Source organism: Hyperolius riggenbachi, chromosome 3, assembly GCF_040937935.1.
Source record: "Hyperolius riggenbachi isolate aHypRig1 chromosome 3, aHypRig1.pri, whole genome shotgun sequence".
Lineage (NCBI taxonomy): Eukaryota > Metazoa > Chordata > Amphibia > Anura > Hyperoliidae > Hyperolius > Hyperolius riggenbachi.
The window spans coordinates 185,414,287-185,432,728 of record NC_090648.1 but is presented as its reverse complement, the minus strand read 5'-3'; the positions used below and the strand labels follow the sequence as shown (position 1 = coordinate 185,432,728).

General features: G+C 44.2%; 1 protein-coding gene across 5 annotated transcripts in view; it reads left to right on the top strand.

The window, feature by feature from the left end:
• The first annotated feature begins 1,458 nt into the window (after positions 1 to 1,458).
• The window catches only part of SEMA6D (semaphorin 6D), a 106,939-nt gene continuing 89,955 nt past the window's right edge, over positions 1,459 to 18,442 (top strand). For 4 of the 5 annotated variants that reach the window (XM_068275435.1, XM_068275433.1, XM_068275434.1 and 1 more), the window contains exon 1: positions 1,459 to 1,784. The gene's annotated coding sequence lies outside the window, so the exon portion shown is untranslated. Of the gene's footprint in view, positions 1,785 to 3,005; positions 3,159 to 18,442 lie in introns of those variants that run through there. The other variant, XM_068275432.1, reaches the window with a different exon arrangement.

Sequence of the window (18,442 nt, the reverse complement as noted above, 5' to 3'; positions counted from 1 at the left end):
AGTCTAGGTGACTGTCTACATATAGCCAGGTTTATATGCTTCTAACAGTCCCTGCAGTCCTTTTTTTCTTCCACTCTATTTGTAGCAATGATTTAGTGGTGGAAGAACATCAATCCCTTTCAGAATAAATGTGTTCCACAGATAACACTGGGGACTAATGTCCTTTGCTGTTAGCATTGTGTTGCTTTGCATGTACAGATGTCGCTAAACCCACCCTCCTATTAGCGCAGCAAATTACAAAGTGCTGGTCGAGCTTAGTTCAAAAAAAAAAAAGAGAGAGAGAATCTGTGTGTTCAATTTAAGAACGGAGGGGAAGCGAAACACCTCCGCTGATTGCTTTTTCTGCTGCTAAGTATAACGTGTTATTTGTGCCAAAGACAACTAAAGAATGAACTTTGCTGAGATGGTGGCTGCGGGGAGAGAGATGATCTGTCTTCAGGATGTCTGGAATAAGAAGAGCTTGTTCCAAGGAAGGATCCGCACTCAGGCAATTCTGCAGGAACTCAGGGATTCATTGTGGGGCCACCAAGGGTCCTCTTTGTCAAGACACAGGACAGACTCTTGACAAAAGGGACCCTTGGTGGCCCTGAAACGATCGCCGGATAGTAAGGTCAGAAGGCATGTTGTGTATGTTATGAAACAATAAATCCTTGAGTTTCTACATCTGACAGCAGATCCTTTCTTGGTTGCTACTGGGTCCAGCAGCGACAACGTTCCTAAGGTGTGCTGTCTTCCTGCATTGGAGAAAAAAGAGGATAGGGATAATAATAATAATAATAAAGGCAGGGGAACAGACTCGTCTTGATGTTCAGCTGGGCACTGCTCTAGCTGGAGCGTCTGCTAAGAGGGGGGAAGGGGGGATGAGAGGCCACAATGGGGTCACTTCTAGCACTGCCAGTAGACGTATACAGAGAGGGAGCCAGGAGGAGGACAGCCCAAATCTGCATGTGTGCTGCAGGATCACAGAGCTGGGGGTGGCTCCCTGGCTCGGCGATGGCTTATTATTGGTAAGCAGCCTACTGATCTCTTGATGGATTGACTAGAGATGGATCGAATTACAGCATTTGCCTCGTCTCACTTTAGTGTTGCTCCTGGCTTGCCCCGCCGCCGCCGCTGCTGAACGCCTTGCCAGGACTTTATGAAGATAGAAGCAGCAGATCCAGCGATCGCTTTCCCTGATGTGGTGGTTAGCTGCTGATTCTACAAAGCGAGCAATCTTAGCGCGGTGAGCGGAGGGGCTGCAAGGCTGGGCAGCGCTGGCACCGCAGGCGGAGGGCTTGGCTGCTGCTGGCACACGGCTCTCTCCCGGGCAAAGTTTCTCCCAGGCTCTGCCGCCCGTGTCCGCCTGTGCTCGGAAGTGATTGGAAATAGCTGAAGTTGTAGAAGGAGCTGAGCGCTGTGTTTACTGAGCTGTGTGTTGGGGTGGGGGGGATGGGAGTGTGCAGGGAGGGAGGAGGAGGCACTGGTGTAGGCAGGGGGGTTAGGGCAGTCCACTGTCTCTCTGCCATTTGATCAGGCTGGAGCTTTGAAGATCAGAAAGCTTACAGCTGGGCCTCAAGACACTGCTGGGCTCTATAGGACACTGGGATGTGCAGAGCTGGTTAAACCCCCCTGGATTTTGTTCCCCGGGAGCTGCGGAACTGGATGGGAATCTTGCCTTGGTGGACTATAGCCAGGAACTTAGATGGATACCTGCTGCAGGACTGGCACTCCGCGTTGTTCTGGCATGGAAAAGTAGCTGCGGGGACCCTGGCAGCCTCCCCCCGACAAGTACTTTCCTCTAGGTAAGTTGTCACGCTGCCCCAGCCCTTCCCAGCACTCGGATTGCCTGTTGTGTAAGGGGGGTTTCATACAACCTGTTCATTCATGCCTAGCGCTGTATTTATTTACCTCTATGCTTCCCTTATGGCATCGTACATGCTTTGTTGGTAAATTAGCGCTGGCTTGGATATCCCTGCGTTGTTTATTATTGAATGGAGGTGAATCATGCTGTAGTGATATAGTGATTTTCGCTTCTCTGTCTGCCGCTATTGGTGTCTGCTGGATGAGATGCTTCTGGGTTGTAACTTAAGGTGCCCACTAATCATACAATCTTGATTGTACAACCTTACCAAATCTATGTAGTACAAGGGTAAACTGATTGAATATGCTTTGAATTAATACTTAAAAGTGGTCAGATTGTACAATCAAGATTGTATCATTAGTGGGCTCTATTATACAACACATTCCTAAAGCATTTTCTCCCATAGGACCCAAAACGCGTAAGCTTGTCTCCGATCAGTACCTAGTTGCTGTTTGTGTATTTTAGTATTCCTCCGTCTCCTCCTGGATGAATGATTGGGTAGATTTGCCCTCCCTGTGTACCCGATTCCTGCCTGGGGCTTGGGGAGACACAAGAGGAAGCAGGCTGCTAGATTTCATTGTGACTATAAATTATGCATGGAAACAAATAGGAGAGCCAGTTGACTATTATCTTTGTGCAGAGCTGGAAGACTGGGCTCCAGCCTCCCTGGCAGATGATTTGCTGAAAGCTGGGTTTTGTTCAACTATAAACAGGATAAACTTTTCTTTTCTTGTTGGATCGCCGTATGAAATTGATACGGAAAGCTTGGAGACTGATGGAGCAGGTTGAAATATCTTATTTATAAAGCCTGAACGCCACTGAAAGGTCACCGGCTGTACAAGGATTAGAGCTCTGCTACAGAAACGCACTGCTAAGAAAATCTGGGTTTAGTGCAGTGCACCACCTATTGCAACCACACCTCGGAGCTCAAACTACAGGCAGGCATTGGTCTTGGTGGTCCTAGTGTGACTTGCTTATAGAGGACTGGCATTTTCCGCAGCGCCTTACAGAGTACAAGTCATGTCACTAGCTCTACCTCAGAGGAGCTCACAGTCTAATCCTTACCACAGTCACAGTCCAATGGTCCTACCATAGTCTTCGACGCATCTGAGGTTAAACTGTATGAGGAAACTGGAGTGCCCAGAGGAAACCCAGGCAAATGTGGGGAGATCATACAAACTTCATATAGATTGTCTTCTTCTGGCCCAGATTGAAATCTTGGCCCCTAGTGAAGCAAGGCGAGAATGCAAGTCACTCATACACAGGTCGATAACGGCAAGCTATTAATCGCTCCCTGATTGAAAATGAACCAACGGTAATGATCATCATCCAATTGTTGATTGGATAACAGATTTAATTGTGAACTGATTGCACCGCTCAATGTAGTTCAATACTATGTGGCCATCGATTTCCCCCTCTGCTCCTCCCCTGTCTACATGACAGAGATATTCCAAAATGCCTGACTACTCTGATTTTCCTAAAATTGATTGAAAGTTGATCGATCTGGCAGTTTGGGGCAAGAGATCACTGGCAGATTTAATCAAAGTGAATAAATTGGCTAGGAAAATATGCACACACATACACATTATTATAAGTAGTATCTCAGTAAGCTACTGCATGTTTTATTGATTGTTGGCAGATAAGACAGCTGTAAAGACCAGTCTTCATATTGGATCTTCAGTATTGCATGTGATCTTTGCTTATCTCAGTCTTGGTGGTGGATTTGCAGGGAGCGGATTGGTTACTGATTTTCACCTTATATCTTTAGCTTGTTGATTGCAGACATCCGCTACTTTTTAGCAGAGTTGGTGAGGTTTTTTACATACTATCTTTTTGTAGACCTTGCTTAGCATATCCTCCATAGCGTTTAATGCTTGGTTACAGATGCCAGGGTGAGGTTACTTTTGTAGCTAATAAGCAGAAGTTTATTTTTTTTAGCGCCCTCTTGTAGCCCAGGGCTAGGCATTCATGTGGTTAATGTAACTATACACCTAATGAACATCCAGCATGCAGCACTAGCTGATGACACGCTACCTGTAAACATTTACCTTGTGCCAAAGAAATTCATGGAAAGATGAATGTGTCCTGTCATTCATATCTAATTGCAGACTTCAAGCATCTAATTATACCAGCTTAAATAAATGAGAGCACTTTTCAAGGCTTTGTCAAATTTGTCATATTTGTGCAACAATGTATATGGTACAAAATTAATTATACACTGAGGAAATTAAAAACGGAAAAAGGGGGGAAAATATCTGTTTATACCCAACAAGTACAAGTAAATACCCCCTATAGCATAACAAGAGTTTAGCTGTGTTACTGTAGTAATATAGAGTGATTTATCAAGTCAAACGTAATGAAAACTAGAGTTAAAAAAACAAAAACACAATCAGGTTAGAGCTGTAAAAACAGGCTTTGTGATTGGTTGTCCTGGGCAACTTATAATATTTTTGCTTTCTTGTTTGCTGTACCCTTCTTAATAAGAGGTGGTTGGATAGTGTACTGGTTATGTTTAAGGGCTCTGCATCTGACACAGGAGACCTGAGTTTGAATCTAGGCTCTTCCTGTTCAGTAAGCCAGCACCTTAGGAGACATTGGAGTAGGAGACCTTGGGCAAGACACCTCAACACTGCTACTGCCTATAGAGAGCATCCTAGTGGCTGCAGCTCTGGCGTTTTGAGTCTGCAAGCGCAATATAAATGTTATTGTCTTGTCTAATAAATCAACTGTCATTAGTAGTAAGGGTGAGATCACACAATGCGCGTTGCATTACCGATTTTGTTTTTTTTTGCCACACGCGCTGCATTGTAATGGATGACAGCATCCAAACGTACATTCTACAGTGCATGTCTGGATAACGTGTGATAATGCGCTTTATAGTGCGGATGTTACTCAACGCAGATAGTAGTAAGTTAGTCTAAACGATTATTAAAAACTACCAACGCCTGTGTAGGAACATGCTGTGGTTAGTCTAGAGGTGGATAAGAGCCATTGCTTTGTTTCATCTTCATCACTTTAGACTTAGTACTAAACATTCATATAGGACTGACATTTTCCACAGCACTTTAGTGTATACACTGTACAAGTCTCATCACCCAACACCTCTCAGCGGAGCGAATCACTGCCTGTACTGTGTTTGTGGTTAATTGGAGGAAACTAGAGTACCTGGGGGAAACCCACAGAAACATTGGAAGAACAAACAATCTCTGTGTAGACCGTGTGCCCATAAGTTATTAAAGGACAGCTATCACCCCTATAAGGTATTAAAAGGACAACATCACCAAAAAAATCTAAAATGTAAGGGCTGGTTCACACGGACTCCTGCCGAGCTCTCGCTCGGCGCCACGTTCAAATGCCAGCGTTTAGACACTAGCTTTTGAAGGCGTTTGGGAAGCGTTCAAGGCTAGCAGTTCTGGTCTCTGCTATTGTTTCCTGGCGTTTACCGTCCCTGAAAGCAACATGTTGCTTTCGAGAATAGACGCAACGCTGGTATCTATTGCCAGGCTTTCATGAAAGCCTGCAAAAGCCAGCTCTAAACGCTCCCATTCACTTGAATGGGACAGTGGTAGATACCAAAAAACGCAGCTTCTTAATGGCCGCGTAACACGCCAGTGTGAACCAGCCCTAAAATGCATGTAAAATGTAAATTTTTTCCTGTGTAAAATGCACTATAAATTACTTTTTTCCTATGTTGCTGTCACTTACAATAGACAGTAACAATTTGACAGATTTTGGACTAATCCATCTTCTCGTAGGGGATTCTTAGTATTACCTTTTATTCTTTACAAAAATACTCCATGGAAAGGATCTAAACAAAGATTTCAGCCAGCCTTCCTATCAATGTTCCACTATTTTGGCAGTTGGACTGAGCAACTGCAGTTCAGAAAATGCATCCAACATAATAAACCCCCTGTGTCCCTGCGTCCTCTCCTGTCCCAGTGTCCGTATGTTTGCGCTACTGCATATGTGTGGCACGCGGGCGGACGTTGGAGAGCAGGAGGACAGGTGCAGGGGGAGAGCGGCCATTCGCACACGGCGCGGAGCGCGGCTTGCATGCTGGGCAAGGTGATGGTGAGGGGGGTTGTGACTAAACCCTAGTGCCCATTTAAAATGGGCGAGCTTAATGCCTAGTTTGTAAATAAGTAACTAAGAATCCCCCCAGGAGGAGATGGAGTAGTAAAAAATCTGACATCTGTCAGATTTTAAATAGCTGTTGTAAGTAAAGACATAGGAAAAAGGTAATTTATAGTGCATTTCACTCTGTAAAAAATGTACATGTTATATGTATAGATTTTAAATTGTACAGTTGTTTGTGATAGTTGTCCTGTAAGACCTGACCACATAACCAGTGTTGTCATCTTTCCTCTGTATAGCTGCTCACACAGCACTATGGATCTCATTCAGTCATTATTTTTCCTAGCTGGTGTTCGTTTCAAACACCCAATCATGTTGGTGAAAATTGGAGAAAAGAAAGGAAATCACACCGGTCTTAATAAGGTGATGGGTACTAAAGCGGAAATGACAGCTGTCAGTAAGCCAGGCAGTGCCAGCCTCTGATGCTATGCATGAATTGGATGCATATAGAAGAACTTCCTTTAGGCGTTGTTAAAAAAGAACATTATAAATGTAATAGAGTGATTGTAAGATGACACATTGAAATTGTGCGACCTCCTGCAAATCTAATTATCTCTGTATAAATTAGGGCTTGTGAGGTCTTGACTTGGCGGCTCTGGAGAAAGTAGATTGCACTGATGCACAGCGTGGTATGACTGTCATCTTCCACAACAGGTGGAGCATATGTCACTTCTTTCCCTTACAGTAAAACCCCCGTCAGCTGGGGAGCAGCACACTGCCAGAGCTGAATGACAAATCAAGTCTTCTTATAGTTCCATCAGCTGTACGCTTTGCTGTAAAACTCTCAGGCTTACCCGCTGAGTACAGTAAAGCTACATATGCACCCTAAATGGTCACCTTAGGTGTACAGGAATATGTACAGGTACCACCTGACATATGTATATAGGGGTGGAGGAGGTCCCCAATGAAAAACAGTGTTTGCTTAAAACAATGTTTGACGGTAGCTCATATATAAAGCTATATAGCTTTGCAAGGATAAATAGGTTCTTTTATTGAACACTTAAAAAAGACAACGCATTTCATGGGTCTTGCCGGCTTCCTCAAGTGATCAGTGTCTTTGTAGCAAGGAGTACCTAAAGAAAGGCCTCCTTTCCCGTGATTGGCTAAGACAAAAAATCCTGGGCTGAACAGTGTGACTTTACAACCATCGTACCTAAATTATCAACCGACGCAGTCAAGAACAATAGTTTTTTGTGGTAGTCTAAGTGTGGACATAGCTTAACCACTTGACCACTGAGGGTTTTTTCCCCTTTAGGACAAGTGCAATTTTCACATGTCAGCGCCCCACCCTTTCTTTTGCCAATAACTTAATCACTACTAATCACAACAAAATTATCTATATCTTTCTTTCGGCCACCAATTAGGCTGTCTTTGGGAGGTACATTATGCTAATAATAATTTTATTCTAAATGCATTTTAATTGGAATAATAAGAAAAAATTGAAAAAAAAAAAACCTTTATTTCTCAGATTTCAGCCATTATAGTTTAAAAATAAAGCGTTCTACTGTGGATAACATTTTACATTTTATTTGCACATTTGTCCCGGTTATTGCAATGTTTAAAATATTTCCCTAGTACAATGTTTGGCGCCAATATTTTATTTGGAAATAAAGGTGCATTTTTTTCAGTTTTGTGTCGATCACTAATTACAAGCCCATAAATTTTAAAAAATAACAGTAATATACCCTCTTGACATACATATTAAAAAAAAAGTTTAGCACCAAAGGTAATTATTTATGTATTTATGTCTAGTTATGAAAAAAAAATGGGTAATATGGAAGAGTGTGGGAGGGAAGGAATTAATTTTAAATGTAAGTGTGGGTATTTGTATTAAATAAAATGTATTTAGGTGTAATTTTACTATTTGACCACAAGATGTCCTCACGCATTGTCTATTCGCGTACGCAAGTACGTGAATAGGAAGTAATGTGTGTCACTGTAACACTGTGAGATACAATGACGCAAGCATGTCATTGATGCCAGTGTTCATTGACACGGGGACTTAGATTAATGAATGGGAACTGAGTTCCCATTCATTCATCTCCCTGCTAACGGGCGGTGACGAGTACCCGCACAGGAGTGAAGCCGCCCACTGCTGAAGACAAATATTTAAGGCCCTGGGACTTCAAGTGAAGTTTTACCAGGTCGTGATTATGCTGTACCTTGTGTAGTAAGTGGTTAAACCAAAGCAACCAATCAGAATTCTGCTTTCGGGGATGATACCTCACTATGTTTACTAAAGTTTACTAAACTGTATTTTTTTTTTTTTTTGTTCCTTGCAACTGAAAAAAAAAAAACACAAACCAATCAGTTCACCTGCTGTCATTCCGTAGGTGGTCTAAAAACGTAAAGGAGAATTTGATTGGTTGCTACGTGCGGCCTTCCATGTCTACCACGTTTTATCGAAAACCGTTGCAAGAAAAGGTCGAGACGGTTTAATTATGGCCTCAGAGAGATATAGATTATTTTACCCAAATGTATACTGAAAATTTCCTCTGCAAGCAGTAAAATGTGTGTAATTAAAGTCGTGCCTGCTTTGCTGAAGTCTGCTAGGACAGATGATCTGTTTTCATACATTAGATAAGCCATTACGGTTACAGTCAGAAATCCGTGTAAGCCATTAAATTAAGTTCTTGCTTGCTTGGAGAATAGCTGCCAATTTCAGCTTCACAAGAAATTGTGTTCCGGCTTTTTTTTCCTCCCTTTTCCTTGTAGTTGAGAAATGTTGAAGGCGAATCATATTTTAACGGTCTGATGCCAATTCCAGTAGCTGCGGGAGACATGTCATGGTTTATATTCAGTGTCGCCCGCACAAGGCCGGGTGCAGCTAATAATAAGTTGATTTACTTTATTCAAACAGGAAGACTAGTAAATTGTCTCGCTTCCAACAGGCTAATCTATAAGTATGAAGAGCTTGGAATGACCAGTGTACACACATAACATGAGGTGTGTCAGCTCCATCCAACTTTCCTGTTTCATGGCTTCTTTGTTAACTAACCCATATTAGCATTTTAACAGCAACGCAGTGAACTTCTGCCTTTCTTCTTCAACTTGGGCACAGTGTGTAGATCATCCATCATCCTGTCCTTGGCCACCACAGGCTACTGGCCCCACATCCATTCATAGCTATAGAGGAATTACCCGACTGTGAACAACACAGCTGGCTGTAGCATTTTTTTCTCTTTCACGCTACTGCCAGCATTGTTTGCCGTGGCAACAAAAGTTAACAGAATGTTGTTGTATTTTTTTCTTTAATAGCTACTACAGATATTGCAAGCACATCTTTTATGACAGCTCTCATAAGCTGTGTCCTCGTGTGACTAGTGAAGGTTATAGCTCAGAAATACTTTGTGGAGGTCTGGAGTCTTTAGATGTCTTCAAGGTTTATTAGGCAGTAGTGTGAGTATCAGTTTGCTTGGTTAATTCACATAGACGGCATATTTGTGGCTGTTTCATTGCTTGTCAGGCACGTGCACAGGGGGGTGCTCGGGGTGCTACAGCACCCCCCCTTTTTGAAAGTTAGTCTCATGGGCCCCTTTTTCCACAACCTCCTCCAGTGCTGCAAAATGACCCTAAATGTGCCTGCGTGCTTACTGTGGCCATCCGCCGCTGACAAGGGGTGGATCTGTTTCTGCAGGTCTGACCAGGGGCCAGGGGGACACATAGTAGCCAGTGCCACTGAGAAAGACCCCCCGGCGGCAGTGCAGCACGTTTCTATGGCAACAGCGCAACGCCAACCCGACGTAGAGACGTGGCTGCTCAGGGAGAAACTTGTCCAGCGTCGGCGGCGATGACGTCACGTCAGTAGGAGGAGAGAGCAGGAGGCACATGTGAGTGACAGACTGCGACACCACCCGGGCCAACAGCGCGCCTTATGGAAGAGAGGAAAGTGCCCAGCTGAGCCCGAGACAGTGTTCCTGCTGCGAATTGTGGTGACTGGTGCGGTGGTGAGTAGTCTTTGAATTGGGCCAGGCAGAGCAGAGAGAGGGGTATGCCCTGCAGGACAAGAGGGATTGGAATGGAAATGACGGAGTGGAGCTGACTGAGAGTTAAAGGGGGGGTGCTCCAACGTTTTGTCCTACATTGTCGAAATGTCCTACGCTAATGATAGAATGATGGAGAACTCCATTCAGGGGCCCTAAATTAACTTGGTGTCGGTGGGACTCTGGGAGCAGGAAGGGGGCACTTGATCTTGATTTGATGCAGGCTGGTAATTTGGTTCTTGGGGGGGGGGGGGGGGGTTTGCAGGGTAGGTCTATGGTGTAGTAGGGGGGCTCTGACTTTAACTTGCCACTGACCAGTGGTTGGTAGTGGGGTTATGGGATTATTTTTGGGGGGAGGGGAGGTGCAGGGTAGCGATATGGTGTGGGTGGGACCAGAAGCAGGAGGGGGGCTCTGACATTAGCTTAAAGAGAATCTGTATTGTTAAAATCGCACAAAAGTAAACATACCAGTGTGTTAGGGGACATCTCCTATTACCCTCTGTCACAATTTCACCGCTCCCCGCCGCATTAAAAGTAGTCAAAAACAGTTTTAAAAAGTTTGTTTATAAACAAACAAAATGGCCACCAAAACAGGAAGTAGGTTAATGTACAGCATGTCCACACATAGAAAATACATCCATACACAAGCAGGCTGTATACAGCCTTACTTCTGAATCTCAAGAGATCACTTGTGTGTGTTTACCTTCAGTCCCCAGCTTCTCTCATGCACTGAACATTACAGGCTTCCTGCAGACAGCTCTGCCTATGTCGTTAATTCCTCAGTATGTGACAGACCAGCTCCTTTCACAGCCTCCACAGGAGGATTTTTATCCAGCTCTCTTCTATCACTGATAAGATAGCAGAGAAGCTGCTGGCTTATGTAAATAAAACACACACTGGAGTGTGCATAGAGGAACAGTTCAACACTGAAGAACTTGGCAGCCTTCCAGACACAGGCCGACAAGTCTGACAGGGGAAAGATACATTGATTTATTACAGAGATGGTTATAGTAGAAAGAGCTGCAGTAAGCCAGAATACATAAGAATAGGTTTAGGAACTTGTAGGATGGTAGAAAAAACGTTGTAATTTTTGTTACAGAGTCACTTTAAACCTGGTGGTAGTGTGATTTTTTTTTTTTAATTTTAAGTAAACCTGAAATGGGGGATAAAATACATTTATACATACCTCCGCTGCCTGCAGCTTCCGCAAATTACCCCAGAAAGTCCTCTAGTCCGGGGCATACTGCTCATGGGTGGAACTGGGACCCTGACTTTCACTTGATGCTGGCCTGGTTGGTAGTGTGTGTGTACAGTGTGCGTGTGTGTGTGTACAGTGTGTACAGGGTGTGTGTGTACAGGGTGTGTGTGTGTGTGTGTGTGTGTACAGAGTGTGTGTGTGTACAGTGTGTGTGTGGGTGTGTACAGTGTGGGTGTGTACAGGGTGTGTGTGTGTGTGTGTACAGGGTGTGTGTGTGTGTGTACAGGGTGTGTGTGTGTGTACAGGGTGTGTGTGTGTGTACAGGGTGTGTGTGTGTGTACAGTGTGTGTGTGTACAGTGTGTGTGTGTGTGTGTGTGTGTGTGTGTTTACAGTGTGTGTGTGTGTGTGTGTGTGTGTGTGTGTGTACCTAGGTTGTACCTAATGTGATCCCTGACTAAACTCTGTATATTTGTATATTAATGTCATGTTTGTACAACTTCTTTTGACACTTTTTTGATGTGCAGGGCAAGGGGGCTGGGGGGGAAGGGGCGAGGCCCCTTTTCTTAAATTTAAGCACCCCCCACTTAAGGACCCTCTGCACGGCCCTGTTGCTTGTTAACCACTTTTTAGGCACTTGTGCTCGCTATGTGTATTTGCGTGGTTGGCCATAGCTAGTGTTAACACAGCGTTAAGATATGGCTTACCAACTGTTTCCGGTCTACTGTGGTGGCCAAGTAAAGTCACGGTCAGGTACATGTGAGTGGCAAAAACTGATGGGTGGTTTATGATAGAATCATTAATTAAAGACTACGGCCTGGCAGAAATAATGATTGAAATTATGAAATGGACGACTTGTTGTGAGCATTATTGAGAATGAGGGAAGTGTGATCATGTGACCAGATGGATATTCCATCACTATACCTATGTGGCTTCTTTATTATGACTGCAATGTTTTGCAATCCTTTAGAAACTGGTAAAGCACATAAAGAAGTGTTTCTTACTTGCCTGGACTATTGCCATATGCATATAGTAAATGTGGTGGTATGCATTATTTACCACACCGCCCCTCTCGATATATCAGACCTCTGCAGAGATTTGAGTAGTGATGACCATGTCTAGGAGAACTCATGGAAAAGCATGTGATCAGTTTGGTCAGGTGATACATGTGTAAGTCTCTGATTCTGGTAAACATGAGGATCACTAGATCTGATGAAGCCTTTCACAGTGCTTAATACAGCATAAGGCCATGGAACACCAGTCTAGGCCCCTTCTTTCTTTTTTTTTTTTAACAAATCCCACGTCTATTCTTTTTCAAAATTGGTTGATATATGCCTAACCTTATGCTAGGTACACATGATTAAATTCCTCATCCAATAAATGTGCCCCTGTATGTGCATTTCTACATTACCTGTCCTATGTCACCTACCGCACAGTGCCCATCTGTCTACCACTTCCTGCTCCTCCATTTGTGCCTCACACGCCACCGGCGTTTAGTACATGGCGAGTGTGATGTCACACAGGAACCACAAGCTATATGCCGGTGGGGTGTGAGATGCAAAAGGAGGAGGAGGAAGCGGAAGACAGATGGACAATGCGCGGTGGGCGACATAGGACAGGTAATGTATAAATGCACGCACAGGGGGCACAATTATACACTAAGGGAAACAACGCTGGGGTTTCGTCACGTTCGCCGCTTGTCCGCTATTGCTTGCCACTACCACCATCAACCACTATGTTCCGACTTCTTGCAGCATGTCAGATTGATACATGCAACCAATTTCGGCCTGAAATTGGTTGCATCGTCGATTGGGCATACTCTTGGCAGCACCGATTTCATCTGATTCGATAATTATCAAATTGCATGGTCGGCTGCCAAGTTTATTCGTGTATGGCTTTAGTAATATTAGGCCTTTCTGCATGTGTGGCAACTTACAAACAACATCCTTATATTGAAGCAGTGCCTTGTTAGCAGAGTTTTGTTCAGCACACAGGTCCCCTTATCATTGCTGCCACAAGAGCTTTCAACAGCAGATTGATTTTTCAGTAAATGAAAAATTTAGTGTAATTTTTTTGTGTCTGAGATTTTGATGGATGTTTGATACAAGTACACATGAGAAGTTGTAATTTTCCCGTTATCCCCATTAGCTTATCTTGTGAATTGTGTCTATTTAAAGCCTAGCGCACACGCAACTACATTCACTTTCAGTCTGTAAATGGATTGTCGAGGGATCAAAACTGAAAGCTTCTTCAGATTGATCTAGAATAAACGGTAAACTTATTTTACCAATCATTGAGCAAATGAACATATTGATCAAATTGATGATCGAGAATAAGATTGTGGGCCGCACTATCCACCCAACATGTGCATTGTCCACAATGAAAATTACACCACCCAAATTAAGAATAGCCAGATCATAGCACCATCTGTTGGAAAGTGTTTCAATTACAGCTTTATTTCAAGTTATTTCACTAACCTAAAACCACTTAAAAACAGAAATAATAAACCTCCTCTTTGGCTATCCTCATCAAGATATAACTATATATATCATAGTAGCAGTAGAGTGTTGTACCGTGTTAACCATCAGTAAAAGCAAGAAGTTTTGAATCAGGATGATGCCCTTTTTTGGCTAACTTAAAATGGATCCGAGATGAACTTTTACTCATTGCATAATTGTGTTCCTTTCCTATTGTTTATAGGGCATTCCTCAAGCCAAATACTTCTTTGTTTTAATACTGTAATTCCCTATAAACTAAACAAGCTTCGCTTTTCAGAGAGCCTTAGCATTTTCAGACAGTAGCAAGGGCTCATGGGAGCTCAGTCTGGGCAGGAGGAGGGGGAGGTATTACTAGCCAGAGATTTCGGAGGAGAGGAGGGAGGAGGAGGGGGGTTAGGTGTTTTTCACGGGCTGAGTGGTAAAGATGCAGATAAGCTTGCCTGTGTGTAACGTTTACAAACATCATGGCTTCTGTCATTGTATCAGAGGAAGTAATAATGATATTCTATTGAAGCTGTTTGCAGCTAGATTTGCTGTGTAAACTATCTAAACTTTAGATAAGATATATAGACAAGTTACTTATTATTGTTAGTTTTTCATCTCGGATCCGCTTTAAAAGCTTAAGAGTAAGCAAGCTTTCAGCTGTTAAGCCTTCTTCCAACACCATGTCCTGTATGTTGACAAGATGTAGAAAACAGCTCATTTACCTTGGTATATCTTGGCAATCTCGGTATCTTCTTCTGGCTGGTTAGTGTACTGGTTAAGGGCTCTGCCTCTGACACAGGAGAACAGGGTTCAAACCTTGGCTCTGCCTGTTCAGTAAGCCAGCACCTATTCACCAAGGAGCTTGGGCAAGACCTCCTAACGCTGCTACTGCCTACAGAGCGTGCCCTAGTGGCTGCAGCTTTGGCGCTTTGAGTCCGCCAGGAGAAAATCATGATATGAATGTTCTATGTCTTGTCTTGGCTTTTGATGTGAGTAGTGTACGAGCTGTGTTTTCTACATCTTACAGAAGGAAAACAGAGAGAAGGGCACCTTGTGTGTTTTTAGAGATAAAAGCCTGTCTTCCCTCATCTGTAAGTTATCACAAGTGTAATTTGATCTCTCAGCACATAAATTCGTCAGTCCTTGGCAGGCACAGCTAATACGAAAATACAGGATATTAACCCTTTCTCTGCTTCCAGGAAAGTAGGAAGTAAACACCCTGCAGATTTATTGCAGGCGTTCTGTAAGCTATAACAAAAATGTTTTTCTTTAAAGGTTATTGTGCTGTTGCTTATCTTTTAGAGAAGAGAGGAAGTTCTGAGTTTAGGTCCGCTTTAATGTGTAACAGACATTGCACAGTGTGTAGTGAAATAATTACTGATTACTAAGACCCCCTACAAGCCCTTGCTGCTGGCATATGTATAGATGCTGGGCTTTCTATAGGCGTGATTTAGCACGTGCATTGCATCCCCCATTCACCTTGATCTCAGATGCTGAGCAGTTTAAGGATGCAGTGCACATCAGCGGACACAATCTGGATTAGAGCTGTGTCAGTAACATGGGCCTCAGCAGATGCCAGGCATAAGGCTGACTGACAGATTTCACTATTCAGTAGCATTTTCTTGTACTTGTAAAAATGCTGCTCGCCAGCACAGAACATTCACTTTATTAGTCATTTGTAAAGATAATAATGTGGCTTTATTTAACCCTCAGACCAGACCGGTGGTATTATACCATTTAAGGCCCTGTCCTACAAACCCACCATTGTGTTCCTGTATGGAGATATATGTGATATGTTGTGTCCCTGTGTTAGTACATTTTTGTCTCTAGTGTGCTCCATTGGCCAATAATACTGGCAATGGGCGACCCATCAATCTGGCCACAGAAAAATGGTGGAACCTACACAACAATGCCCATGCATTGGATTGAAATTACAGGCACATGCTAGATTTTCATTGCCCAAGACGATTGTCATAAATGAAAATGTGAGTGTAGTCCTCTTGACAACGTTTGCCTTTCTTTCAGTGTCAATTTGTAAGTTGTCATATTTTTATGTACACACACTAGAATGTGTGGATAAATAATTTTCCGTGTTTCAGGCTAGGTTCATAGTACTCAGTTGTATAGCGCATTCATTATAATGTGTTATAAGTGTGAACTGCAATGGGGAGTGGACATAGACTTTAATGCAAAGCCTGCATGCAGCAAGCTAGAATAACGCAATCCGTTAGGCCCGGTTCACATTATCGTTCCCTGTCCGGATTTTCCTGATCTGATCCGGACCGTATACTGTTCAAACGGAATGTACGTTCCGCATAGCAATGCAAAGTCTATGCGGACATTCACACGTGTCCGTTCCGTACAGTACGGAGCCGGACCAGATCCGGACTCCGGACACTTTTCCAACATGCGCTATTTTTTGGGTCCGGATCTCCGGCCCACGCACCCGGACCGGAGCCGGACCTGAGCCTGACAGCACCATCCGGAACACAGAAACCAATGGGGAACGGAAGGCACAGAACACACTGCCTACAAAAACCTAACGTTCTACCCCACTTCCTATGCGTATCCAAGCAGCCATTTCGGATGGGGACACATGGGCCAAGCATGTCTGGAGTGGAGCAGCAGTGACAGACGTGCTGGAGCTGTTTGGCAGAATGTCGGAGGTGGAGGTGAGGCCTACAGCGGAGGAACCTGATTCTACAGGTGCACCTTCTGCTGACCCAAACATTTTTTTATTTAAATTTCACTATTTTTGCCCACGGATCCAGATGGCAGCCTGATGCATGCTTGATACAAACGGACCGGATCCGGATCCATACGGTTCTGATCAGGATCAGGTCCTGATCTGATCAGGATCCTGTCTGTTTACTTGCCAAAACGCAAGTGTGAACGGGGCCTTACAACTCAGTACTATGAACAGGCCCATAGAATTGTATGGGCAGTGATGCAGGATTATTCTGCAGTGCAACTGATCTCTGTTAACAGGGCCTAAGACATAGATTTGGACACACAGTATTTGCAATGTAGTTGTTTTTTGTGTGTGTGTTTTTGTTTTTTGGCTGTTAGCAGTGGGATTTGATGTTTTTCAAACAAGTTGCAACATTTTCAAAAATACTGTAACGTGTAATAAAAAAAAAAAAAACCCTGTTACAATACATTTTGTACACCAGAACTACTTTGTTTGTAACTTGTAGAGAAATATCTGTATAGGAAAATAAGTCAGTACCATTTACACTATATGTCTTTTGTGATATTGGCAGCCAGGACCCCAAAGTGTAAAGGTGGCCTTACATCTATCTATAGGCTCGACCATCGGATTTGATAAATTACTTGAATTGGATAAAAATTGGTGCTACAACAAGCATACCCGATCGACGATTGGACCGGAATCGGTGAAATGTATCAATCGAGCATGCTGGGAAATTTTGGTCCGAAGTGGTCGACTAGGTGAGCGGCGGTAACAGTGTGGGAGATATCGACGGATCCCCCGACTGTTTCCCCCCCTCCCCCGCCAATGTTAATGTGCTCATGTATTCAAATCTCACATGTTTTAGCTGTCGCAAGTGTCCAGTTTCTCCTACTTATTCGCGCCCATGTGGCTGCTGTGCATAGCAGGTGGAGCATATGTGACACCTCAAGCTGCTTCTTCTCATGCTGCCCGTACCCCCCCCCCCCTCCTGCATAGCCACATATGAGTTGTCAGCCAGAGTCTGAAGATGCATATGTACAGCGTCGTGGCTGCTCTCTTGCCCCGCAGGGGTCGGTATCTGATGCCTTATGGCCCATACTCACGGTCTACAATTGTCGCCTGTGAGTATGAGGCGTTGCACGGGCGCGCACCTCGAACAGTCGCTCGTCGCTGATGTCGCCAGGCGATTGAACCGGTCAATCGCCTAGCGACAGTTGCCGCCGCAACTTCGCCGCAACTGTCGCTAGTCCGCGTGTGTATGCGGACTAGCGACAGCAACCCCATAGCCAGCGCACTTTCCGGCGGGGAGGAGGAACGTCGGCGACAGCTTCCATCGCGCCACTAGTCCCTCTTCCGCAGTGTGTATGCGGAGGGACGTGGCGACGAGCTGTCGCCGAACTGTCGCGCACACGCTCCCGTGTGCTAGCGACATGCAGTTTTGGTTGCCCTTGAGTATGGGCCATTAGGCAACAGAGCTAAGCTACATAACCCCCTGTGGGTATGTAACTTCCTTGTGTTGGTTTTTGTTAGTTATGAATCTGATCAGCCCTGTACAAAGTTGTGGTTTAGCCTAAGTGAATTCAGAAACGCCACCTCGATCGATGCTTGATTGTTGTGTGTGTGTGATGCTAGATGGGTGTGGCTGGGGAGAGTCCAGGCAGAGCGGGTATGAGAGTCATCAGGTTACATTCGCTTTGTAGTACATTGACCAGTACAAAGCTTGCGGCTGCAGTGGGGAAAGTGCTATTGCTAAAATCTGATCTGACATTGATTGGGGCAAGGTGGTAAACCATTGAATCAGGTACAGGGCCAAAGCAGAGGCGAGAGGCTCCCTGAGGCTCCAGCCTCAGGGCGCAGTGTAGGAGGGGGCTCACAACTCACTCAGCTTTCATTCACTATTGTGTTTGAAGTATAGAGAAATAAGAAGAGGGGATACATGGCAGTGACTGCAAGACGGATAGCTAGAGGGTAAGGTGTTGGGGGCCCTTAGGGCCTTTTTACACTTAATCAGTTGCTCTCAGTTAAAACGGAAAGAAAACTGATTTTCAAACTAATGCCCATGTTTTCCTGCGGCACCTTTTACACTTAACGCGTTTTAACTGAACTCTTCT